This window comes from Falco cherrug, chromosome 10, assembly GCF_023634085.1.
Source record: "Falco cherrug isolate bFalChe1 chromosome 10, bFalChe1.pri, whole genome shotgun sequence".
Lineage (NCBI taxonomy): Eukaryota > Metazoa > Chordata > Aves > Falconiformes > Falconidae > Falco > Falco cherrug.
The window spans coordinates 16,384,458-16,411,591 of record NC_073706.1 but is presented as its reverse complement, the minus strand read 5'-3'; the positions used below and the strand labels follow the sequence as shown (position 1 = coordinate 16,411,591).

The 27,134-nt window shown below is 47.9% G+C and overlaps 1 long non-coding RNA gene across 1 annotated transcript; it reads right to left on the bottom strand.

The window, feature by feature from the left end:
* Window positions 1-1,048: 1,048 nt before the first annotated feature.
* LOC114017497 (uncharacterized) lies at window positions 1,049-27,134 on the bottom strand. The gene is made up of 8 exons (XR_003562580.2): window positions 26,977-27,134; window positions 25,118-25,212; window positions 18,944-19,058; window positions 15,483-16,067; window positions 14,538-14,622; window positions 2,677-2,786; window positions 1,435-1,640; window positions 1,049-1,323 (listed from the first exon to the last, which is right to left on the bottom strand). It is a non-coding gene; the product is annotated as an uncharacterized LOC114017497 (long non-coding RNA).

Sequence of the window (27,134 nt, the reverse complement as noted above, 5' to 3'; positions counted from 1 at the left end):
TGAAATGTATAAAGCCAACAATAAATATAATTTGAATAACCATACTTATGCTAGCTGAATAAGCCAAGGGCAGCAGAAACACGTACTTCAAAGGAACATCTCATCCCGCAGGGATGAAAAAAATCTCGTCCCTCCACAGATGCCTTGGCCGGGCTTTGCGGAAGTTTCCATTGTGCAGGGCCCCAGGAAGATCTTATCTGGGGACTTTGTTCGGGTCTGGTCACCCATGTTCAACAGGGATGGACCGCGATGGAAACCAGGCAGCAAAGGGCTGCCGAGATGACTGGGGAACTGGTGAGGGGCCGGTGCGCTCAGCCTCGCAGAACAAAGACGAGCAGAGATACGATCGTTCCCCACAAACGCAGGAGAGGGGTAAATACCAGGGAGGGAGAGGAGGGGAGAGGTGCTCCGGCTCAGGGACAGTATTGGCACAGGAACAAACCCCAGCCAATACATTCAGGTTGAAGTTAAGAGAAAGCTGCTGCCACCACGGCAAGTTTTGGGCTAGCTTTCCCATGGGAATACAGAAGGCAACAGAAATAGTCTTAGGATGCTCTTCAACACCACACAAGCTGTTTTCTTGAAGTAACAGCGACACGTTCTCACCAAGCGGGAAGATGCTTCCAAGGGCTCAGAGCCAGCCAAGCAACCCCGTTGCAGAAACGCTGTATGAGCTCTTATTTAACAGATACTCAGTCTGGGCTGCATTTGGTGTGCTGATAACAGCCTAGTCCCAAAACCAGGGAATGAAGTTAGGCCCTCTGAGAAGACTGGAGCAGCAAAGTCAAAAACCATCTCCTCTGGGAGCTGCAGCCCAGCTGCCCGCTGAGATCGTGACTGCAGTGCTTGGTCAGCGGGGAGAAGACACAGAGCAACATTGCAGCCCCCCCCCGGCCCTTCACGGGGTGCAATGTGCAGAGCCACACCAGCAGGGTCCTCCCCCTCCGCAGCTGACCCCCAGGCAGCCCATCCCTCCGGAGCGCATCCGACCGCCAGCTCTAGTCCTGCTTTCCCCATTTTCTCCCCAGATGTCTCAAGGTGGTTTACACTTACTGGGTTGGGTGGGGCTTTTTGCTGAGTCTGCTGCTTGCCCTAATACACTTTTACTGCCTGGGGCAACTTATCCATGTTTCTCCTTTTTTCTTCCCTTTCAAAAAGTCTCATCCTAATGCACAAGGCCAAGTGGTCATCATAAGTACCCACAGCAAAGTGTTCAGGAGACTCTGCTCTGGCCTTGTACATGCTACAGGAATATCGCTGCTGGCAAAGGTCACCCACTGAGCACATCCAAAAGCAGGTTTCCAAATAGCTTCAGACATGTCCCTGTGTGTGCAATAAACAAACACGAGTCGTTGCATATGCACAACACGATTGCCCGCTCAATTCTGATCATCTTGCCATTTAATGGCAAGAGGCAGACGCCGGTGTTCATACCTGACACACACGTGTTGTACCAACGGCAACCAGCAGAAGCCGTGAGGAAAGCAGCACATTTCTGTACACCGCTGCAGATATTTCTTCTTGCTGTGTGAGTTTCTCTTATTCAGTCATATCCTTTCCCTCTCTCTCACACACCTATATTTCATTCTCTCCTTGCAGCAGTGATTTAGATATCACTTACTGGGAGGCTGAATTCAGTTCTGCAGTGACAAGGGAATATATATTAAAATGAAGCATTGCAAGAAATGCTAGAAGAGATTATCACCACACAAATGTTGGAAAGTGGAAGGGCTTATCGAAAGACTAACGCCCGCAGAGGAAAGATGCTCCGGAGCAGCCTCTGGCATCTGAACGGCCCTGAGCTTGTGGCTTAGAAAGATGGCAGGTTAAACAGCAACAGGAACTTTAGAAGAGTAATATTAAAGAAATACTGTAATTTATTAAATATGCTTACATTCACTGATATTTTTTCTCTAATGTTCCAAACCATAGAAGCCTAGGGGAAACTTTGGTGAATTGCATACATCTGAAACTAAAATGTCAAGCAACATTAAAGAACAACAAAACCAAAACACAAACCAAAAAATCAGAATTTTTTCACCACAGTGAAATAAGAACACTACCACATTTTTATAACAAATGATGGGTTTGAGACATTCCAGAGGTGGTTTGTAAGCTACAGGAGCACAAAGCTTCTTCATTTTTATATGGTGAATATATATATATATACATATTTTAAAAAAAAAAAAAAAAAAAAAGAGTAACCTCAGCCTGTAAAACTTCTTTAATGGGCAAATAGTAACTCCTTATTAAGAATATACATAAACTGAATCCTGCCTCTTGAGGTGAAAAACCTAAATCTGGAGGCATGAATTACACCCTGTGATGGAGCTGCCTTGTGCAAATATGCAGCCTGTTCTCTTGGAGCGAGGCTTCCTAGAAGTACGTGACTACTTCCAAATGGATGCTGTGAACATTAATGAAACCGCTCAGTTCAAACATTGATGGAAAGTAACTTCCCTGATGTCAGCAAAAAGAAGCCAGCTCAAGAGAAAGCACTCAGGGAGGAAAATAACACAGCAAACCTCAAATTAAATTAGGCTGCTAGAACAGAAACTGGAAAAGGAAGGGGGAAAAAAATGCAGTAAGTTTTAAACTCTGGCTGCACGTGGGCTGTGAACCTCCAGCCTGGTTCCCAAATAGCTGAAGTTCAGCTTTATGAACCATTTTCCTCACCTGGCACTTTACTGGAGAATACAGCAGCGATGGTGAAACGGTGGGACTTGCACTGCAGTGGGTCTGACATTTCAGCCGGCGTGTTGGTCAGTGGCAATTCAGTCTGGAGACTGGAAAAATAAATGCATGGAAAAGTGTCACTTGATGCTGTATTCACCCTGCCTCATTGCAAGCAGCCTTGCTCAGAGGAGATTTTTTTTCCGTTCCTGTCGATGGAATTGCTCAGAGAAGCAGAAGGAGGAAACATCTCTCTGCACTACCTGATCCAGTGTAACATGTGCATCATGCTAACCAGAAACGCTGCGTTAGCAAAGCTTCTGTCTTTGTAAAGTTACCAGTGTTCCCGTCTGGTTTGGGATGGATGAATCCTCCCAGAGCCAGTCTTAAAAGCTGATTTCTAGCAACAAGATTCATCAAAACATGAACTAAAATCTCTAGAAAGGAACTGGAGGGTTTTAGTAAGAACTGAAGGAATCAAAACCTCCTCAAGTTTTGGGACTGGACTTTAGCCCAGGATTGTCAGAACCCCACAGTCCGCACGGCCAGATTTACACTTGGTTTAGCAGCTTCTATTGTCAGCAGCCCACAAGGGCAGAGCAGCTTAATTAATACCAATCACTCTTTATAACAGCAGCGAGCCTTGCCAAATCGATCCCAGGCTCGCACTGACCCGGGACTCCTGCTTAGCGCATGTCCCAGGGGCCAGTGGCACCTTGTGCGTGGGCACACGTCAGAAGCATCCTTTCCAGATTGGCTTCTGTCTGATCACTCATCCATGCAGTCTCCTACATAGGGAACTTGAGAAACAGAAACATGATCTCAGGGGAGGGCCACGCAGAGAGCACGGGCAGGAGAAACATGGAAAAGAACACGAGACTCACCGGCAGCTGCTCTAAGGAGCTGCCTGTCAAAAGGAGCAAGAACAGCAGCATTGATTTCTGGATCCGCAATGCCGAGCATAAACAGCCAGGCAGGGTAAAATCGCTGCCATGAGATAACAACAAATCAATGTCTCAAGGAATTTTATAGACGGGAAACTTTCTGCTTCCAAGATGTGCATTGAAGTAGAATGAGCGCAATGCTATCGGCCGCAAAAAAAGACAAACTTCATTAGCCAGACATAACGTGACAAGTTGCAGTGTGCAAGCGGAGGCGTTTCTGCAGTCACGCAGCGCGGGCAGCAGCGCTGGCCAAAGGGCTCGCAGGGGGCCGGAGCCCCAGCAGGCAGGGGTGCCCAGGAAGCACTGCAAGTCCTTCCCCAGCCGCTCTGGTCAGCCGTTGCTTCCACTGTTTTGCAATGTTTTGTGAGTGCCTGACTTCAGCTCTGCCTGATGATAAAGTGACACCCCGAGCATCTCTTCTGGGTGGACATCTCGCACCTTGACTTTTCCAGGTCTGGCACATCCCAGGTTTCCCCTGGGCATCCCTTTTCACCTGGCCCCACACAAGGCAAGCCTGGCTGCTTGCCCCAGATCACCTGCAGTTTAGAAGCCTGGTCAGGTCAGCCGAAGAGCCTGTAACCTTCCCTGGGGACTGCCAGGAGCCTTCAGCGAAGGGCCCCCAGGGCACGCACGGGCTCGCTCCGCGTCTGGGGTACGTGGCCATAAGAAGCCCCGTGGCCCATCCACACCAGCATCCCTGCGCGTGTGCTGCCCGGCGCTCGCCCCGCAGGGCAGCGCAGGTTTATCACTGATGCAACGTGCACCTCAAAGTCAAATCGAGTCCCATATTTTAAACAAATGAATCCCTTTCCTGCCTTCTTCCCATCACTTCCATTCACTTGCGCTGCGAGCGCTGTGAACGCCTCAATTCCTCCTCACTCTTCATTCTTCTAATTTATTTTTTGCCTTCCTTCCAGCCTGGAAAATAGATTTCTGTCCATTTCATTGTCTCAGGAAGTGTCAGCACTGTGGTGCCAACAGAGACTTCTAAAATAAAGACAGCTATTTCCATTTGACTGAAAGAGAGCAACACAGACCCAAAGCCATGCTTCTGTCTCGCCTCAGATTTCGGGAAGCTTCGCTTTACAAAAAGAAATGCAATATTGAGTGAAATTGTCCTTGATTGTCTCTATTAATCCCTGGGAAGAATTAGCAGCAGCTTTATATTACACACATAAATCTTCTCTAAGTAAAGATTTTAGGCTTTCTATCTTATTCTCAGCTTTTAATAGAGATTTGACATGGTCTCTCTGGACACATCATCAGCACAGGTGGCAGAATTAGTGCTGTGCTTTGTCCAGACGTTCCTCAGGGGATAAATTACAGCCCCTACAAGCAGTCAGGGGTTTGGAGTCAGCATTATGTAAATAAGTGCTTACTTCTAGGAAGATACCAACTGCTTTAAAGAAACCACAGCCCAAACAGAAGAGAGAGTTCATGTTAAACAAACCTTGCTAATGAGTTAATTATCCTAATGAGCAGGACAGGTCTAACTCACCCATATGCTATTTCCCCTTCCACGGTCAGTGCGGTGCCGGTCGGAGTGTGGGTCCTGTCTCAGGGTAGGAGCCTCGAAACACCAGGGCGGCACTGGGGAGGCGAAGGGACGCTAGAGAGGACACAACGTGGGGCAGGCAGGGCAGGACGGGGTCACGGCGGCCGGGCAGGCAGCTCTGCCGCCTCCGGCCCCGTGCACTCCGCACCCACCCCACGGCTGCAGCTGGCGCGGGGGGTGCCGAGCACCCAGCCCCTGCCCAGCTCTCACGCCCCCGGAGACCCGGCGGATCTCACACGCATCTGCCCCCGCTCCCTGCTTCCAAACCGACGGGCAACTTCCTTGCAAAAAACGGGCAAGGACCTCAGCTCTCAGGTGAGGGAAGGGGAGCGAGCAGGAGCCCGGTTTCCTCCCCCACGGTGGGGCAGCGCGGGGGGCCCCGAGCTGGGGCGGGAGCGGGCCCCCGCCGCCCAGCCCCGGTGCCCCGGGGGAGCGAGCCGCGGCGCGCCTCCCCGAGGCTGCTGAACGCATCCAGCGCCCCGCCGCGGGTGGGAGCACCCGGGGGGGACACCCCGGGGGCAGGAAAAGGGCCCGGTGCATGCCCAGCGCGGGGCTAAGGCGGCCGGGGCTCGACCCTGCGACCCGCGGCGCGGCGGGCGGCCCCGCTCCGGGCGGGTGCTCCGGGGGGCGGCGCAGCTGGCGTAGTACCGCCCCCTGCTGGCGGCGGCGCGGCGGGGCAGGGACCCACACACAACCCGAGGGGGCAGAGAACCCCTCCGAGCCCGGGGCCAGGGACCCCCGCGCCCCCCCCGCAGCATCCCCCGCAGCGGAGGGCAGCCCTCCGCGGCGGGGCCGCGGCAGAGGCGCTTTGCTGGAGCCTGGCCCCGTCCAGCGCAGCGCTGGAGCGCGGTGGTCACCGCTGGGGCTGGGTTTGAAGCGGTTGGGAGTGTTGTGCAGAAAATGATTTCAAAGACACGCATGGGATAACGCTCTTCTAAAGCGACTCACAGTAGGGTCAGATTGATTCCTGTGCACAAAAATGCAAGATAGACACCCACAGGAAAAAAGAAAAAGAGAAATGTCACTTAATTCTCCTTTAAGTCTGAAAATCAATTTGATGCGTATCTGACCCGTTGCAAAGAACTAAGCAACAACCCAGAAAATAAATACAGCACAGCAGAGCGAGGCACACACCCGGCCCTGGTATTTCACACTATAGAATGAAGCTGAGGAAAAAAAAAAATAATAATTGGTTCAAGGCCAATTTCACTCACTCAGTAAAAACAAGACTCCATTAATGCTGGAAGAGCACAGAGTGATCCATTAACAATATCCACTAACGAGCCCCACAGCTAGAGCTCCTCACACCCGCAACGGCAACACCCCCAAGGCAGCCACACCGAGGCCCCTGCCACCTGCGAGCGATGCCCCCCGCGCCACCGCACTCAGCTGCATGGCAGGGAGAAACAAGTGTCACGGTTAAAAACTTCCCGCCATCTAATTAAAACCTAAATAAGGCTCCACAGTTGCTTTACCAGCCTATCGTTTAGCCAGAGCGCCCCTTGGTAAACATTTGGGGGCACAGGTGCTTCCAGCTGGAATCTGAGCGTGAAACTGCTGCCGTGGTCCTGCTGGAATCAGCCTCGGCATGAGGTGGCCGAACCACGGCACGTGGCCGTTCAGACTGTCCCCGAAATGAAGAACTGGATTCTTCAAGGCGTCGCTAGGCTCTGGTAATTTCCAGCAGCCTCTCCTGACTGCAGATGCTCAGACCATAAATAATCACTACACATTTTTGCTGCCACTGATATTTTACTGCCTGAGGCAACCGCTCCCTGGTCTGCCTCCAAGATAAGACCGGGCGAGCTTCAGAGAGTTTGGGTACTTTGAGTGGAATCTTCTCAACATCAAAGTCCCAGTAGGGTTTTTAGTGAGACTTTAGAAACAAGTTAAGGATTTTTAATGTGCCATACACCAACTAGCATCAAAGCGACAGCTGTCTGCAGGGAACCGCTGTTTAACAAAGTCACCGATAGCATGGAAATACAGCTGAACTAAACAGCTTTATCACCAGCATTTTGAGAAACTTTTATGTACAGGAGATGAGCACTCTGGAGGTTTACTTGGAGCAGAGAGCCTGAATAAAAAAAATTTACTTCCTTATTTGCCACATAAAATTACTCAGATGAAAATGGGGTCTTGAGATTCTTTGAGCTTGTGCCGCACAGCTCAGAATAAGTATTTTCACTGAATTATGATACTTCACAGCCCTCACACATAGAATCAAGGTCATCTCTAGCAGTCAGCAAAGAGCACTCTGCTCCCTGATCTTTGCTATTTCAGCAGACAAAACCTTTTTCCTTTCCAGGAGCCGTTACTCTCAGGCAGGAGTGGTCTGGGCTGTCAGGAGAGGGACCACGTTTAATATGACCATGGGCACCAGCAATATTGCTGTTGCTGCCATGCTGTTCAGACTCAGACCCTGATAAGACCAGCGACTTGTAAATCATTTTCTCCTGTTGTTCATTTCTTCCCAGGAACCACGAGCAGCTTGTCACTTGCACGAATTCTCGGCGTGCCTGTGACACTGCGCCCTTGGGAGCTGGCGCGGAGGAGCCGGTGATCAAGCACCCGGGACTTCAGGGTCACAGTGCTGCCGGTGCTAAATCCCGCCAGCAGCGAGGGCAGTGCCTGTACAAAAAGCATCTGTTTTGTCAACCAAAATGCAATTCAGCATGGGGGAATCCGGGCGCTGCTGTTGCATCGTTACCTTTAGCGCTCTCAGCGACACAAGCTGCTTTTCTGGAAGCTGGAGCCACTTACACGTTTTCTGCCAGTTATTTCTATTTTATAGAGAATCATTAAGACGAGCAAGGGCAAAGAAATGCTGCCATGGCAGAGCGGGATGCATGGCTCCCTTCTGCAGCATTTCACACCCAAAATGACTGTGAAACGCCTGCTGCCTCACTCGGGAGACCGGGCATTTAAAGACATAACACACAAAGCACAGTCACGGTGGCTGTCTGCCTTGCCTGTGGTACGGTAACGGCTTTGGAGCCACACGATTCTCTCACTTCTTCTCACCATGCCATGATGCAAGGAGGAAATGAGACATCTTGAGACTTCATTTTCTAAGGAGAAAAGCAGGATCCTGATTAGATGCCTATCCCTTATGAAAGAAAACGTGCACCCAGTCCTACATTGCAACACTCTGTCTTCCTACTCCTTCACCTTTTTTTCCTTTTCATTCTTTCGAGTAACAGCCTCTAGCATCTTTTCAGATCAGCAGGCAACATGCCTGCAGATGCCACAGCCCCATTGCTGAATATTAGGCTGATGACATTTGTGCAAAGCAGCAGGTCTAAATTCAAATGCTTTGGACAGCTTTTCAGAAACCATTCTGCTTGGGCAAGAGCAGCTATCTGCTGCAAGCCAAGAGCTGGGCAGAAATAGGTTTCCCAGATGCCACACAGCTGAAAAAAAATCAAACACCGTTAAGTTAATGCCAGCCCTGGGTGCTTCCACCAGCTATCAAAGCCACCTTCGGCTTTACCAACATGCAGTGACTTGTAAAAGGCTGAGCTGAAACAGTATTTTGTGGCTTGAATTGCTTCAAATCCCCAAGGAACAAGTGTCAGGACTTTCAATAGCTATAGTGTTAATAATAAAACAGGGACCTCTTCCAGTATCAGAGCACAAACAGTAGTTATTTCTCTTTCAAAGCTTTGATTCCTAAAACCTTTCTTACATTCAGCTTGACATCAAAACACCCATCTCATTCACTCAGACTGTCACAGGAGAATTGTGTGCTGCTATTAGAAATAGCCCTGAGGTGAATTAAGAACAGCCTGTAATGATGTTCCACTACAGCAACTTTATTTCTACCAAACTAAATAAATGAGCAATATTTTATCTGATGTGCCTTGGCTCAGCAGAGAGCGGCAGCTGCTCCCCATATGATTTATTGAATGGATGTTTTCTAAATAGGCAGAGTCGGGCTCTGAAGCCAGTCACAAAATCTGCTGTTCATAACAGCCCAGCACAGAGATACGGAGGGAAAAATTCAGATTCTGGATAGTGGCGAGTTTGGGCGTGAACCATTTTATTTGCAATTTTTTTCCCCTATAAACAGAACGAACATGCAAGAAGCTGTATAACAAAACCTATAAATACTGATGCTTAACCACTGGCAGCAATGATACAGGGCACAAAAAAACCCTTGTTATACGAATACAGAAGCAACCCAGGCCCTTTCGGTCCAGCAAGAAATCAAGGGAACACTGAGTGTTGGAAGGCACACAGAGTGCCTCCAAGAGACGGGTGGATGGAGGGTGAGGAGAGGGTGGAGAGTGGCGAGGAAAGATGGACCTTGCTATGTTTTTGGAAGTGGCACAGGCAGCATCTCCCACCATGGCAGTCAAGCTGGGGTACAATACCATCACGCATTGGTACACTGGGTTGCTGCACCAGTTGCCCCAGCACTGCGGTGAGGTAAGCAAAGACAGAAGTGAAATAAGGGAAAAGAAATCACACAACCACAAGACTTTCAGCAAACAGGACTGTGGCACGAACAGCTAGAGCAGGGATTTTTGGCTTTTGGAGAACTGGCAGAGGAAAAATGTGTTTTCACATGGATGATTCAAATATGGGATATTCTGCCAAAGGACATCTCCGAAGCCAGGAAGTTAATTAGATTCAAAAGGAGGTCTGGACATTTATGCAGACACCAAGGACACAGAGAAACATCGCAGTGACTGGTGACACATTTCAAGGATATTACACTTTGGGGGGCTCCAGCTCCTGCTCCCAGGGACTCTGAGACCAAAACCATGAGGGGAGGTGGACGAGTGCTTTCACACGTGCTACAAAGAGCTGGTACTTCCCTCTGAATGACCTGAAAGCAATAGCTGTCAGCAAGAAGTGCCAGTCCTGAATGGACAGCCATGATCCGTTCAGGGTGGTTTAATTATTTTAATGCCAGAGCAAAGGGAAAAGCTGACAAGGGCAGAGCAAAATCCTGACAAGGCAGCAAGTGCCCAGCGTCTGCAGTGCTGGGATTCCTGCCCCGAGACATGAAAAACGCCCAAATATTTATAGCCCGAGGAATGCCAAGCGCCTGATTCCAGGCACTGGCTGAATGCTTGCTGGGGAGTAGAACCGCCGTCCCTGAGCTGCCAGGGTAAGGGAGCGAGGGTCCTGCCAGGCTGCGCCGAAGAGACACCAGCTCCAAGAATTACCATCTGCAGAACTGCTGATTAAACGCGCCCCGACTGCAAGGAAAGCTCAAACAGCACTGTTTTGTTGGCTTGTAGTTAGCGCGTGAGCCCTGTCTTTAATGAAATAGCTTAAAACATTCACAAAATGCTGCAAAGGCTTGTCCTGATGCCAGTCCGCATCCCTCTGCGCAGATTCACAAACCAAAGAAACCTTTGATGCCAGCAGGGTACACGTTCACCACACGTTCACTTCATGGCTATTAAAACAAAATATATATATATATTTCTCTGATCCTTTATCCTCAACTAATGTGCTTAAGAACTTAAAGAAATAAATAACCACCTGGCCTTGGTGTTGAAGAATGGCACAAACATTTCTACAAGCAGATTATTGACCAGAAGTACAGAAGCCAAGTTACAGACAGGTTAGTAATTCAATAAACAAAACAGTAAAGCATTTCAGAACAGACCATACAAACCTCGTTTTACCTGCCCTCCTACAAAGGTAGTCAAATATCTATTTATGAGATTATAACTACATATTTTCTATGCCGTTCAACAAAAAGAAGAAAAAGAATCAAGATAAAAAGAGGGCATATTTTAGCTGTAAAGGATTTATTTCTTCAATTTACATTTGAATCAATTATCCGGGCAAAGCTCAAACACTGCCAACATGATTTAGGTGACTGAACACACATCATAAATAGTGCAGCGTTCAAGTCATATAATCCATATCTGCAATTTCAGGATAGCTTCACGAGCAGGAAGAATATCCTGACTCACAACGTGCCTTTATCTCTGAGTAGCAGCGTGCTTTGCTGTAGTTAGGAACAGAGCCTCTGAAATCTCTTGTTCAAAGAAAACCCTTCGGTTTACATTCAGCCCAGTGGACTAGGGATAAGCTCCAGGAAGGCTGGGTCAAGCACACCAGCTAGGACTGGTGCCGGGCGAGCTGAGCAGCCATACGGGAGCAGGGCAGGGACCAACTTCCATGCTGGGCATCCACCTTCCCACTGAGCCAGCCACGGAGCCATCCTTGCTGACCGCTGCCAGGGCACGCTCCTGCCAGGACAGCCCATTGCTAGCACGGCTGCTTCTTGCAGGTTTGGACAACGATGGATGTTATCTACGGAAATTTTGTACAGGATGCTCGACAGCAGCAAGGATGCTGACTGAAGCCCTCGCTGCCTTCCCCTGTGTCACTCCCTGCACCTTCAGCCCAGCTCTGCGAGGTCTCTCCCAGGCACTCAGGACCAGACCTGCAGGCAGCAGCTTCATATCACTGAGCTCCAGTTTTGCAGGGAAGTTACAGACCAGCCTCTTTGAAAGACCTACCCAGCTGATCTCATCTACTTTTTGAAAGATGGCAGGGAGGTTTTGCAGCTACTTCTTGTCCAGAGAAAAGGACAAGAGGTGCAGAGCCCACTGCTAGCCCTGCAATACCAGCCGCTGCCCAGGCAGCCTTCCCAACCACCTACCAACGTGCTTTGATACACATCTGTTGGGCTTGCTCTCATGCCAAGGGAGGTTGAACATGGCCAGTTCACAGGGGTATCTGTGCAGCTCTGCTGCTTGAAAGGGTGGGAGGAACCCCCGGCTACCCTGCAGCGCATCTGCTGCTCTGCGCGCTGTTTCTTGCGGTCTGCATGCAATGTGCAGCCACTTGCTCCCTCCCTGGAGAACAGCAACAAGAAGGAACAAAGTCCTGTTATGGGGAAAAAGATCACAAGGAAAATGCTGCCGAAGTACAGCCATTTACACAGAGCAACCAAAAGAAAGCAGGAACAATGGTCAGTGTCCCAGACTTTCCCTTGAGGCACAAAACCAAGTAAGACCCTGGTCTGGAAAGCAGCGCTTCCAGCAAAATGTATTTTTAACAAGGAGACCTCCTTGTTTACAGAGCCTCTGTACTTCCTTAGCTGTAACACAAAAGCAGACAGTTTCTCCCACCATTGAAAGAAAGTAATCACAGTTTTAGAATAAAGAATTATGTGAATTGAAATATCTGCAGCCCACAACAGTCTTTCTCTTTACTGTTCAGTATCAGAGACACAACAGCAAGCAACTCATCCTGTACCTCAAGATTTCCTTTTCCTTGGGGTAGTTATGGCACACAATACATCTCTAGGGGAAAAACAGATAAAAAAGCTCGACTAATTTCACAGCTGATGAGTGAATCCTCTCTCTTCTGCTAAGTTTTTCTCCAGTAGAACATACCTATTCTGCAGTAGAGTTTAGCCTTGTACCAATGCAAGGAGACAAAGAATTATGAAGCTATGTATCCCATTAGCATTAAAATGCAGCTATGGAGACAAGAGACAAGAGGATTTTAAGGAGATAAGGTATTTTTTGAAAGAGTACTAGGAGAAGAAAAAATTTCTTTTATGAAGCATGCATTTTTCATAGACCTGGAATCCACAGCACGTTATAAAACCAGATTTGTGGCTGTTGTTTTTACTTTACAGCATTAATCACTAAAAGCTTGCTTAGGTGGGCAGGAAAAATCCATTTTCCATCGTATTCACACAATTTAAGAAGTCTTTCAAGACCACATAAATGCAAATAAACATTCCTGACTCTAGGTGATCTTGTGCTGGCCTGGGCACAGGGCTGCATAGGGGCACAGCCAGCTGGACCTGCCTTCTGCAGACGTACCTGCACCACTGCTCTGGAAGGCAGAAAGCACTTAAATCACGGCAGCTCCATCTACCAACCTTTGATTTAAAGCCCTTAGGAAATTAACATTTCCAGAAAACCATTTCCAGTATTGCAGGGTGCAGTTCTGTTTAATCCTACATCTTTGCATGAGTGGTAGAACTCACAGGTGTAGCAAACGTACTGTGCAGAGAGGCACAGACAAAAGGGACCAGCAGACATGACAGCAGGGAGAGGCATCCATTAAGCCACGTCCTGGCTGTGATGCACAGGACATGTTTCTGAGGACAATGACAGCCTGTCCATAAATCCTCCTGGCAGCCAGCATAACAGGCCAGCTACCACTTAGGGATGGGAGATACCTCCTCAGAGGTATCTGGTTCTGTGCAGCTTCTGCTGGACATGGTATTTTTAAAAAATTTGGTATTGGGAAAAGCCACTGCACACTGAGGTACTGCAGGGAAGGGGGAGAGTGGGCTTACCCTGTGTGCCAGGGGATTACCTGTAGGGGGGACATTAAATGTCTTTATCTCTCAGACCCAGGATCCCGAGTGTTGGGATTTTTCCAGCTTTGAGGTATGCTGAATTAACAATCACAAAGATCCCAACGCCCTTGGCCTGCCCAGTCTCCCCATCAAGGTTCCACAAGAACAAGGATGCAAGGCGAAGGGAAGTACCAGAAAGGTTCAGTGCAGATATTTAACAAATGTCTTTTGTATTTGCACAAGCTGATGTGCATTTACAATATGGGAATACTACTCCAGTGACAACATGCTGCCTTTACTCAATTCTTTGTAAAATTATCTTACTACAATGTGAAGGAACAGATGGATTCGGTGCTTACATCTGGAGATAAACAAACCCAAATCAGGTGTAGGCAGAAACATGCATCAGGTCTTTTGAATTTTACTGTTCAATCCCCCAGACAACCACATCTTCACACAACATATATACACACACACACACACACACGCTGCTTTAGCATGTAAACCGCACAGTCTGAGAACCAAACCAATGGCTGTGTATGTGCACAATTCCTAATTCTTAAAAGACAGGCTGGGTGTTAACATCTGTAAAGTATGCAATTGCTCCAGCAAGGAACAAATACTTGAACTGCTCCAAAAGGGGGAAAAAACCCCAAACCAACCTGCCAAAACCCCTCTTGGCTTGTATAATTTGGATTTTAACTAATGAGAAGTCAGGGAAAGAAAACACCCCTGTGGACTCGATTTCCAGAACAAAAGCTCCCAAGGGATCCTGAAGAAGGTTGATCTGAAAAACAAAAGGTGCCTCAGAAGGCAGTCAGAAGAAGCATTGCTGAAATCCTGCTCAAGTCACCTAGCAGGAAGCGCATTTCTGTGAGAAAGGCTTTGCACATCATTGCGGTGCCAGCAGGAGCCAGGGTGGAAGCTGTTTTGGCATTGCCTGGCACTGTCGCAGGCTTGGCCCCCACTGCTGCCCCCAGCCCACTGCTCCTGTAAGCTGCCTGTACACAATTTCTTTCAGAAACTACCAAGAAACTGTTGTGAAACTTCAGTCCCAGCTCGCACTTACCTCCAAAGGTATTTCAGTGGAGTAATTATGCACTTTAGGTGGCTTGGGCACATAAGATTTTTCCATTTCTCAAACACAATTACAGCTGCACAGAAACAGAAAAAAGATTTATGGACAAAACACCAGTAGAATCAATATGTGAGATCGGGTGGAAGACCACGACTTGGGGCTGCTGCTGAACTATACTAAACCACCTAAATTAACTTAATTAGGTGTTAAAACAAGTTTGCTTGATATATAAGAGCTATTTGTTTTAAAAACAACAACAACAAAACAACAAAACAGTCCATCTTAAAAAAGCAGGCTTAGTTCCCAATCTGCATAGCTCCTCTGATAAACTCAAACCCCACATATACGCTGAGATATGGGCCACCCCTGCAAAAGTCTTCTAGCTCTTCTCAAATTTATATTTAGATAACAGGGATGCCAATATTCAGCAATTTGCAGACAATAAACAAATCAGAAATATATCTGTCAATTCCTGATTCAAGAGAAAATAAGGAGACAATTTAGGATGAAAGCTAATTTTTACATGCCTAAATTTTCTATAAGCCCTCGGTACCACTGCAATAAGCTCTTCAGAGATCTGGAAACAGCCACATCAGAAGATACTGAACTAGAAACATACAGAAACATATGGAAAGAACTTTATTCATCCCCGCCCTCCTCCTTTCTCTTTTCTGTAAGTTTTTCACTTCCCAAACCTTTAGGGCAGCATTTAAAAATAGAGTAGCTTCTCTAAACAATTAGCGAACCCTCCCATGGTGCTCTGTGTCTTGAAGCTGCTGACAGAGTTATGTGTGTGCAGCTGGAAGAGGAACGTTGCATTTGGGGTGCCCACAGTGTCACAGCCCATAAACACCTGGACAGAACGGGAAAGCGCCAGGGCATCGTCCCACCAGCGCGATCCGGCACACAAGGAAATTGAAAAGGAGCATCACTTACAATTTATATGGTGCAGCAGCCTCCTATGCCCAGTGGAGAAGCAGCTTGAAAGTAATTTAGGTGTCTGAAACACATGAGACTGTTATTCCATCCCAGGCTTAAGATTTAAGCTTAAACTGGGGCAGGGGAAAATAGGCTTAATTGTTTTTCCTTTTAGAGGTGGCAGAACCTCACCCACGCTGTCACACTGTTTCAGAGATGTTGCTATTCATTAGCACTGCAGGACTGAGCAGAGATCTCCTCCTCCTCTAGAGATGGGGCACAGAAGGCCAAGGCACACTGCTCAGAAGGGTTTAAGGTGGAACGAGATGAGCAGGGCCCCGCTGGCGGCAGCCCAGAAGAGATGACATGCTCACGGTCCGGAGGGATAAACCCCGGGTCTGGCCTGTCCAGCAGCGTGGGTTTGCAGAAGGGTGCCTCGCTGAGCATGGGCTCCATGTCTACAGCTGGAGGAGCTGAGGGAGAAAAATCCCTCTTCTCTTCCTCGTGGCTGTGGGGAACACCATCAGGAATGAGCTGTACCTGGGTTTTAACTCCGACGGGATGTTGTTTCTTAATGTGGCTTCCACACTTGCATCAATATTGCTGCAGAGAAAATGAAACCATTATGAACCAAAGTAAACCATTATCAGACAAAAGCAATTCAGAGAAATAACAGAACTGATCATTAGGAGATGGTTTGAACCCAATCTAATATTTTTAAGTGCTGCCTCCCGGCTGCTGCCTCAGGAGAGGGCAGTCTTAGCAAGCAGATGAACTCTACTCCTGCAAAGAGGGAGCAGACAAACAACAGCAGGCTGCATTTCACAGCTCTCTGCAGCCCAGCCAAGCCCACAGCCAAAAGGCTGGTTGGAAAGGCTCAGTGCCGAGAGCCTGCCAGGGCCAGGGCTGGACCAGGGTGACCACAGCTGAGCAGCCCCACCAGCCAGCCCAGGCTCGGCACCAGCAGCGTGTGTTCCTCCCACCGTCCTCGTGCAGCAGCTGGATCTCAGCCTTCACATCTACAGGGCCACACAGCTCATGCAATGCGGTGGGAACTCTGTATTTACCTAAATAAGAGCATTTTCCCCCTCTCCAAGGGTAGAGCCGAAGCCTCTTAGCAAAATACATGGCTGTAAGTTAGTCTAGAATATAACATGGTTCACATCTAATGAAAGGCTGTGGAGAAGCAAACAGCAGGATGGTTTTGTGGTGAGCTGGCATCTGTGCAAGTCACTGCCTAGGCACAGAGGCAGAGGTGAACCTGCCAAGGGGAACTGAAAATCAAAATATTCTTCTTAATGGGTGACACTGTGATAGGCAGAAACATAGAGGAAACCTTTCTCCAAGCACCTGAACAAATAGCTGTTCTGCTAGAAATAAATCCAAAACAAAGGTGGGAGACAGTAAATAAGAGCTGTTGACAGGGCACTGGCCTGCACAGACTTTCCTGCGTGTGAAAAACCAGCAGCACTCACCTCGAGCTTATTTTGACATCTGTCAGACTCGCATCATATGCGCCGTCCCCGACATGCCAGCACTGTTATCTTGCAAGCGGGCTGCCAGTTCAGCCCCACAGCGACCATGCCAGGGACGAGGGCATTTCCACTGCAGAGGCAAAACCATGCTGAGTATCTACCAAGCACCACTACAGCTCCCGAGAGCTGCTCTCTGCAGGAGAAGGCAGGATTAAAACCCACCATTGCTGCCCTTCCCGAAGCTGCTTGCTGCACAGCCCTGCAGAGGAGCCCCAGCTCCCAACAAACGCTGCTCAGCACGGCCGGATGGATGTGCTGACATCTCTGCTGGGGACGATGCATGCTTCTGCAGCGGCTGCCATGCCCCAGAGTGCTCAATCTGCCACACACACCATTCAACCCCAACACACTGCAGCTACTCTTAACCAGAACAGGCAGCATCTTCGCTAGCATCTCACTCCACTCACTTCACTAGGGCACAGACACCAGGAGCTGGGGAGCTGCCGAGAGATCGACACAAACCTCTGCGGTGATAACGGCATCCAGCATCCTTGGGAAATCTTAGCTCTTCATCATCTACTGTTTTTTGGGACTCTCTACGTATTTTAACAAGAAGGGACCTAGGTGTAGCATTTCATTTCTGCTAAGTTTCTTGTTGAAAAATGTCTCCTGCCTCCTCTTGCCCTTGTCAGAAGCCTTCATCACACTTTTCTTACGCTGCTGAAAGAAATGCAAACAACACAAGAGCCTTCACAGCCAAATCTCACCAAGTACTAAAGATACTGAGAAGACCAGGAAAAAAACCACCGTGACTCCAACTCCAAGGACACACGTGGCCTTGATTGGAAGAGTTGTAAGATTCATGATGTGAAACAAGACAAAACATGAGCAAAGGTATTTAGTCTCAGAGCATTCAGCAAAGCAGCTCCTGCAGGGCCCTTTATTTGCTTTTAAAACATCCGCAACAATACAAAATAAACCCCACACAACAAAAACAGGCAGTTAAAGATACAGAACAGCAGAAGGAACTGTCCCTAAACAGCCCTGGCAGGAAGAGAGAGGACAGAGAGAAATGAGACTGGCTTTTGCAAGGCAAGCGTCCAAGGCTGCATCTTTTCTTGTCAAGCAACAGACACATTTGATCAATAAAATGGTTTTTTTTGTTTTATTTTGCCTTGTCATTTCTCTCCAGATAATTCCTTGTAGATGGGGGCTCAGCTTCAGGTTGTTTGCAAACATGCCCCCTCAGCACGCTGACCCCGCAGGCAGCTGGGAGGGCTGCTCCCACCCCACGCAGCCCCCCACAGCTCCTCCTGCAGCCACCGCCATGCCGCAAGCAACGCTCGCTGCTGAGACACCTCAGCCTACAGCTGGGCCTTGAGACAGCGTCCGAAGATAAAGAATCACGTAGAAGCCTTCCTTCTGTTTGCCATTCATCCTTCCATAGCTATTGAATCCACCTTTAATTCTAGGAATGCAAATGTGTTCATTTCAGACTCGAAAAGGATATTTGTTGAGTCTTCCCAAGCTGTAAGCTCGGGATGTTGCCCTGTAATCAGGAGGAGCATCTCAGCTGTCCTTTCCTCACTTCTCTTCCCTTACAGGAGGCAGCACTCGAAGGGAGCCCAGTGCCGGCTCCGTGTTTCCAGTCAGCTGCACACAACAGAGGTCGGGTACCGGGATGCACGCAGCCGCACGCAAGGAAACAGGGAGCTTGCCTGGTTTGCCCAGGGCAGGGGGAGGCATCTGTGGTTTTAATTCAAGGGGACTGCAGCTCAGAAACAGCTGATGCTGTGGGATAGATGGAAAAACTGAGTCCTTCAAAACTCAGTAGGGGTGAGGAGGAAGGGGTCTACAGAACAAGACTCATTTAGCTTCCTAAAAGAGGTGACTGGGGACTTTAATAGGACACACAAACAAACAGAGCAGTGTGGAAATGGACATGGAGAAATGCTTATACAATGTGCAAAACAGCTGGGATAAAACTCGAGTGGTTTTACTCACCCTTCTCTTATGCTTCTTGAGACATGATGGCACTTTCTGCATTTGCACCTTGCAGTGACACCAGCAGCCCACACAGGGAAAGACTCAAACCTTCTTCATCTTCAGTCTTAAGAACCTGCCAGTGACACCTCTGTCTGTACAAGGGAATTCTCCCTCTGCCAACTTTCCCACTGATAATTCAGACAGAAGGACAGGCATACTCAACAGTTCAGGTAAAAGAATAGAAAACCTTACAAAATATTTAAGATACTGTAATTTTTCTTTTTAGTTTTTCTCTAGAACAATCCACCCAACATCATGTTGGTGGATTTCAGGGTCTGAAATAGTTTGCAGGGCAATTGCGAATTGCTTTTTGAAGCACACACTTTAGTAACGTGAATCTCTTTTATTTAACAGACTGGTCTGTGCGGGGAATCCTCCCTCACAGAGTGGGAGCCAGAGGTCCTTCTCCCAACAGCTGCTACAGAATCCAGCCCTGGCAACAGCTACTCGCTAGCCGGTCATCCGACAGACCACTCCGGGCGTGCTGCAAAAAGCCCAGCCTGTAAAACACTCATGCAGACAAGCTTTATCATGTGCTGTTATGACTCTCAATTCCCCAAATCACAAAACAAAGATAATTTTGTACAAAACACCCATAATAAATATAACTAACATTACTTGCCCTGTTGCTTTACTCTTACCTCTAACAATGAGAAAAATGTGCTTAGATCCAAGGAGTTGAGTGATGAGATGTGGATACTAAATAGCCCCTCAGCACAAAAGCTTAGGAATACAAAAGATCAGAAAACACCCTAAAATCTCATGAAAAGTAGAATGCAAAGCCAATGATTAATGCACCTTCTCCAGGCTATGACAGCCTCATCGCTGACTTCTCAGGCACCTGCCTCTCTTGGCAAACGTACCCCTTCTGAGCTCACCCGCAGAACGTTCTGGCTGCCTAGCAAACCAAAGTCCTTCCCTCTCCCGAGTAAAACGAGCAAACAAACATACTCGGTCAACAGCATGAAGTGAAGGTGCACTCCTCCACTTGCAGCTGGCATGCCAAGCACACAACCCGCAGCCCTTCCCCCTCACCAGCCCAAGCAGTACTCAGCGCCTGGGGAACCCCCTTCAACAGAGACGCTGCTGCTCCGGCCACCTGGGCAGCCACCGGGCTGGCCTTGGTCCCTAGCACAAGTCACACCAACCTCTCAGGCCACCCCAGTAGCTAAAGGGGCAAGAGCGGAAAGATCAACCCACAGAATCATGCTGAGTGCAAAGCTTCCCCTGCCGACACGGAGAGCAGGATGGGACCCTCTTCCTTGTGAGCCCACGGTGTCCTCCCTCCTCTTACACCACCCATGCCATTCAGCACATCTTCACTTAGCCCACAGAGAGGTCAACACATGCTGTTGCCAGTTTGCCACGATGGAAGCCACACACTCTGCCCACCGAAGGGGCTGCTGGCTGCGATATTACCGTCGGGCACCATGCAGGCTCCACTCCGTCCAAAGCTGCATCATCAACAACACGATGCTTCAAGGCAGTCCCATACCCACCTGCTAAGGACAGCCCTGAGAGCTCTGCACAGGAACAGGCTCCTGCACAGATCTGCTAAATGCTCGTCTGCCACTGCACAATAATGCCACGTGCTTGGCTATGGTCCCAGGGGACAGACCCCGAAAATATAAACCTGTATTTTAGATTAGATTTACAGATGAAATGTCAGTATCCAGCATTTCTGTCAACTGCAGGCCAACAACTTCAGGCAAATAGAAGCACAAAAAACCTCCAACAGCCTTTTAAGCATGGACAGACACCATCCAGATTTGAGTAGCGCTCCTTTTGCTGGCCATCCCGGGTGTCATCGGAGCTCTGTCTTGCCAGTCCACTTCACCAGAACCCCTGCTTCGGAAAGCTCTGCCCTCAAACCCACCACTGATGGTCTCTTTTTGCTCTGCCCTCTTGCCTTGTATGCACAACTTGCAGCAGCTTTGGAGGCAGCCGGTGTAGAGGCTACTCGAGAGGTTTCCACCCGCCCCAGAGCCTTACACACAGCTAAAGGTGCCGCCTGACCCATATCAGCTCAGACCCTGAGCTGCTTTTGTCTCACCAAGCATTGGAAGATTTGCACATCAGAGGTTATCAGTGGTCTGCTGCAGCCAATTTTATTTCACAGGTGCCCACCCAGGTTAGAGCTTTAACCCCCCAGTTTCTGCACTGGCAGTGGCCACCTCTGAGCTGCAGGGCCACTCTGCCTGGGCTGGGCAAGCACATCACCATCGGGATGGCACACAAACCTGCGCTGGTGCTGCCACAGCCACCTTCCTGGCTCAGATACAGGCCTCACCCAGCTCACGTGCAAATGCACCTTTCAAACACAGAACTTCTCTCCTTGACATCTGCCAGAATTATTCGGAAGGACTCGGTAGACAGTTCTTCTGGAATAAGGCAGCGCTCACTGGGCTTGTTCTGTGCTGCCCCGTGGCCCTGCTCAGAGGGGTGGCAGCTCCCCGTCAGGCACAGCCAGCACCCAGCGAGCAAAGGCTGGAGCCCAGCTAGCGCTGGGGGACAACATGCTCTGGACACTGCCTGGCTCCGGCAGACACAGGGGCTGGCATCAGCAGTGTTGTCAGGAGCACTGTCAAGGCTTCACTTGGCTCCCAAGCTCCAAGTCATTTCACAATGAAATTTTTCCAGAAAAGGGATAATTATGAATTAATAAAACACCAAGGCACACTGTACAGTATAAAGCATTGTTCCACCACTTGTGTTTACCTTTGTATTCAACATATGTGCAGTAAAGCTCAGGCTTAGATTTAAAAAACACAACATCGATTACTCAATAAAAGCATTTACTGGCATCTCTTCCTTTCCTTATAGCCAAGAAGGTGACCCAGACCTCCAGCGTGACGCCTGCCTTCCCAGACGTGCTCTCTGCACTTTGCTGGGAGAAGCTGCTTCCCGGGCCTTTGCACTAACCCCTTCTAAGGCTGCAGTCCGAGCCTTGCTGGTGCCTACCCTGATGATGTAGTGGAAGCTGCCACATGTTTAAGCTTTCCTAACTGTCCCCTAAGGTCTACTAATTATAATTACCAAATAACATGTGCGAACATGAATGTGTCCTTGGCAGTTAGGGTGCCGCCACAGGAGGGATCTCAGCCACTCGGCTGCCTCTCTTGCTGAGGGTCTCTGGCCAGCCACCATAACCACAACACCCCATCACCTCGCACGCGTGCAAAGCAACCTCTAAGGCCAGGCAACACACTGCTCTCCCCTAACCAAAGCTGCTGACAGGCTGCTGCTTGGAATTTTAGGCAATAAAAATAACAAACTATCAGTGTTTTAAAGACCAAGCGTTCACAGGAAGGATTATAAGCCTGTACAAATGGTGTATTTGCACTCCATGCCAGCTGCTTCCCTGTATAAATCCGTATGGCCAGGTCTCTTCCCCCCTGCACTCATGTCACCTGCGGCCCCATCCTGCTCCACAGCCAGGGCCACGGGATGGAGCTGCAGCAGACGACCGCCCTCAATGCCTGCAATGGCACAGGGACCAAAAAGGATCACAAGGCCAGAGAGGACTACACAGGAGACATTTCAGTCGTTGATAAAAAAAGCTCACAAGTCCTTTTCTTGCTCTCACATCCCTGCTCTTTCCAATAATCCCATACCCAGCCCCAACAGACTTCACTCTTGGAACAGAGACAGCAACATGCCTGCACTGTTCATCAGCTCTGAACAACCTGCTCGGCCAGTTCTCAGTGAGCTTGGTTTTCATTGTCTGAGTTTTTAAACAAACTATTTCAAGGAGCATCTCCGCTTTCAGTGGGAAGCCAACACACCCACGCCAGGCACAGGAAGACCCAGCCAAGAAGGGGCAAGGCTGCAGTGGTCCCACCTGACGATGCTGCCATCCCATGCAACCTCTCAGGAACCATCTGCTGGTGACGGGATCCCCACAAAACCTGCCCTGCCTACACACCTGCGCTCAAGAGTTAGTTCAGGGTATATTCACTAACAGCTGCAATTACTGTGCACGTGAAGAATGGCTGTAAATATTCCTGGTCAAAAATGACAATGTGAGGTAACAAGAATTGCAGCATTTTCCCACTGATTTTGATTACATTTTTGCGAGGCTGAAATTAATTTTCATTTGCTGTAACTCTAAAATTTAAGTGTCTGCCCCTAAAATGTGGCTTAACCCAGATCTGTTTGCTCAAGAGAAACACAACTTACCCCATCTTAGGGGATCAAAAGCTAGAGGCCAAAATAACTAACGCTTTGGGGACAAAGCAATTAAAATTAAACAGAGATAAGTATTTATGTATTTCTTTTCTTTTTAAAATCTGTACATAAGTAGGAGCCTACTGTAAGGGCCATCAGGGAGCCCTCAGCGCCATGGACCGTTCCTGCACTTGCCTTGTCTCAGCCCCTTCAGTGCCTGCATGGCACAATCTCTGGATCTGCTGGCACTCCCGCCGGACTCAGATCCTGCTCCCTCATCTCCCACAACTGACTGAAGAATAGAAGTATTTTTAAGAATAAAACCCTGGCATGAACCAGGCATCCCTCTACACTTTCAAATAAGAATATACAGAGTGTAAACAAATCACAAGTTAATTATAAAACCAGTCATAGCAGCTAATAAAACACCAGAAGGTAAATATCTGCTCAGATGAGATTATCCTGCCACAGAACCAAGGTCCCACTTCACAAAAGGCTGGCTGATATTAACGGGCGAGTTTTCCATGTGGTCATACCTACCATCTCCCTGACAGCTTCCACAGCCTGACTGCAGCTGCCACTGAAGGAACGATAAGCCTGAGACTTTTTATATACAAAATGTGAGATATGTTCTTCAAATGACCCTCCAAGAGCTCAGAAGCTCTGAAGGGACCAGGGATGAAATCCAACCATTCACAATCTGCTGAACAGATAAAATAAAATTAATTCATGAAGATTCTTGCTAAGGACAAGCTCAACAATTTATGGAGGTTCTTCTGGGTAACCTTTACATCTCCACTATCTGAATTATTTCTGTAGAAATTGTCACTGTGACTTTAAGAAACGTCAAGAAATTTATCTGCCAAAAAAAAAAGAAAAAAAAGAGGGGGGACTTTAATCTCTTCAGTGATGCAGACAGCAATAACAGCTTGTAGGGTTCAGCAGTTCACAGAAAATATTAGACCAAAATCTATGACTCATAAACACAGCACAGACCCGTTGAGCACAGCCTTGTGTAGAGATTTGCCTGACGTGAAGTCAGGACTCTGCTGGACCATATTTCTGCATTCAGCACAGGTAAATATTTTAGTATAGTTTCCTCCTGAAGATACTCTAATTCACCTTAACGCCCAGGAAGATCCAGTCCTTAGCATCCACAGGCACGGGCAACTGCACTCACCTTTACAGTGTTCTGCTCAGGATTTGCCCAGCATCCCTCCTTTCTGATCTACGGCAGAGCATAAATGCACCCACCCTCAGAACTGGCAATTAGGGCAACTGTGTCAGGATTTTGTTCACATTTCTGTTGTAAAATCACCTGGAAGGGAGACCACAGAATGACTCATGCATTGCCTGCTCTGCTTCCCCTGTGACCCGTGGGCAGGCTGCAGAGCAGGACCAACACTTCCAACCTTTTGTACAGCTGCTGCTTCACCCCTTGGATCTTTCTGCCAGTTTTGCTCATTTTGTTTTTGCTAAAACTTAAGTTTTAGCAGCAGCTCTCTAGATCTTGAGAGAATCGACACGCATCTTGACATTTTCACCTTCTGCTGGTGGGGTTGTTCGCAAATGTCAGAGGCATCATCGCATACCCAAAGCTCCTAGCTTAAAAATCATACCCCTCAGAACATTACAGTCCTGCTTTTATCTGAAGTACATTCGATATGTTTGAAATCTGTGACAGCACTTTCTGAGGGACATTATTTCTTCTCAAGATTAAGCATAAGAGAATGTCATTTAAAGACAGATTCTGCAGCAACTTTACTGAGAGATAAAATAGCCAAAATTGGAAAGCTATGCCGCTGACCAAGGCAAGGCAGAGAGAGAAGCAAGAATGCGAGGAGATGATGCTTCCTCATTCCTAAAAGAATCTGTTGCTTGGGAGCAGGGTTCACAGAGAAGAAGCAACACTGCTTACATGGGGCAAGCAGTTTGGATCAAGCCTGACTTTGCTCCAGCTCTTACCTAAAGCACAGATCCACACTTGCTGATGTCCTTTTGCTTGAGCAGTCTCTTGTCCTTTGGGCTGTTTTGGGAGAAGCGAAGCGGATGCCAAGTCTCTGCAAAAGCAAAAACAGGAAACCAAAGTCTCTTTAGCACCTTGAGGCATCGCTGAAGACCAGCTAGATGAGCCCACCCAGCACATTACCCTCTCATCAGCCTCACTTATAGGTCGCACAAAAACTTTCTGTTTCTTTTGCATACTTCTCATGGATTCCTCTTGATTCTCAGTAAATATCTGACCACTGGAAATGAGTCATGTTTCATCATGAAAGCCTCTATTATGTTCTCTACTATCTTTCTTTCATCGTGCTGCATTTAATACCATTCATTGGCTCCAAGAGCACTAAGAGCAAAACTACTTACTACAAGAAGTGCTTGGAAAAGCTGAATCACTTGCTGTAGCCGTCCTGTCAGGCGTGGCCCTGAAGTTTCCTCAAGAGTCAACTCATAACAGCCCCGAGAATAGGCCAGAGCCATCAGCTCAGCACAGGATAAGCTCCATGTCCAAACGATATTCATTAGAATACCAAAAAGGTGAAATCCCCCCCCTGCTTTTCCCAAAGCAGCTGATTTTGAGGAACTTCAGGTAAAGAGCATGATGCATTTGCAAAGCGTACAAGAATCCTGCTCAGGTGCCATCTGGAAGCTGGAAGAGATTCTGAGCACCAACACATAAATCAGAGCACCGAGCGAGTCATGATCAGAGTTTTAATCTAAATTTGTTCTGTTGATGTAGCAGAAGATTTGTTCCACATCAAGCTGTTTACGTTATGATGTGCAAGTGAGTAGATTTAGCTCATCTTTCTGTCTGCTAGAAGCCAAGATATTTCTTAGAAACACGGTCCATTTAATTCCACTTGGTTTTTTACTGCTGAGGTGCTATTAATATGTTTTTAATACTGCTTTTAATAATAAACATTTAATAATAACTTGTTGGTACCACTTTTATTTGGATAACTTCTCCATCGCTCTTCAACTAGCTTCTAGTGGGCGCTTCTCCAAAACTGTAATACCTCTACAAACATTCACCACAGTCCCAGCCCAGGAAAAGCTAAAGACAAACAGCACTGCAGAACAGTGATAAAGCATAATGTAACAAACCCCACATGTTAATTAGCACCAACAAGAAACAAATTTTACTTTTAAAAAAATTTGTTAAGTAAGCATAAGTGTAACTTGATGAGCTGGGCAACATATAATTTGAGTGCCAGCATGAACCAAACAAAGCATCCATCAGAAGAACTGGTAACGTCATAGTCCAGAGGGAGCAGCTACCTCTGCCCACCCTGGGCTCGGGTATGTGCATGCCATCAGAAATGGGATGATGGCACTACAGACCTGACTGAGTCAGACGAGCTCACGTTTCCAACACTGAAAGACACACGTCTTGCAGTTTCATCCAGTGGTGCAGAAGGATGCCTTTGCATCCCTGATGGATTTTGTGGCTAGGGCTCATGCCAGCTGTCCCCAGAGGAGAGAGATCATCCAGATCTCATCAGTTATGCACAAACTCTTCATAACGTATAACTTCAGAACTATTCATTATATAAATTTATAAATGAGAATGAAGACCAAACTCATTACTAGCTCTTGATGGAGACAGGACATGATAGCTATCATCAGACAAATGTAATGGCACGATAACTGGATTAGAAGATCCATAAATATAGCTTGTTGGAATTGGAGACTCAGTAACAATTTGAAAGGAGAAAGGAAACAATGCCTTAAGGACATCTGCAGTGCTGGGTTAGTAGTAAGAGTGCCATTAAAGCCGAGCATATACCGGAATGCTGTCATGCAGAATCTGTCTAAATCATTACCTCCTTGCAGGTGCATTGAGGAGGATTTCTCAGCCCCTCTTCCACCGAGAACGTGGTGCATATGAACAAGTTGGTTACTTTCCTATAACAGGCATCAACAACAGGACAATGGTCCGTCGATACATTCCTGCCAGGAATCGTTTACAGACAAAAGTGAT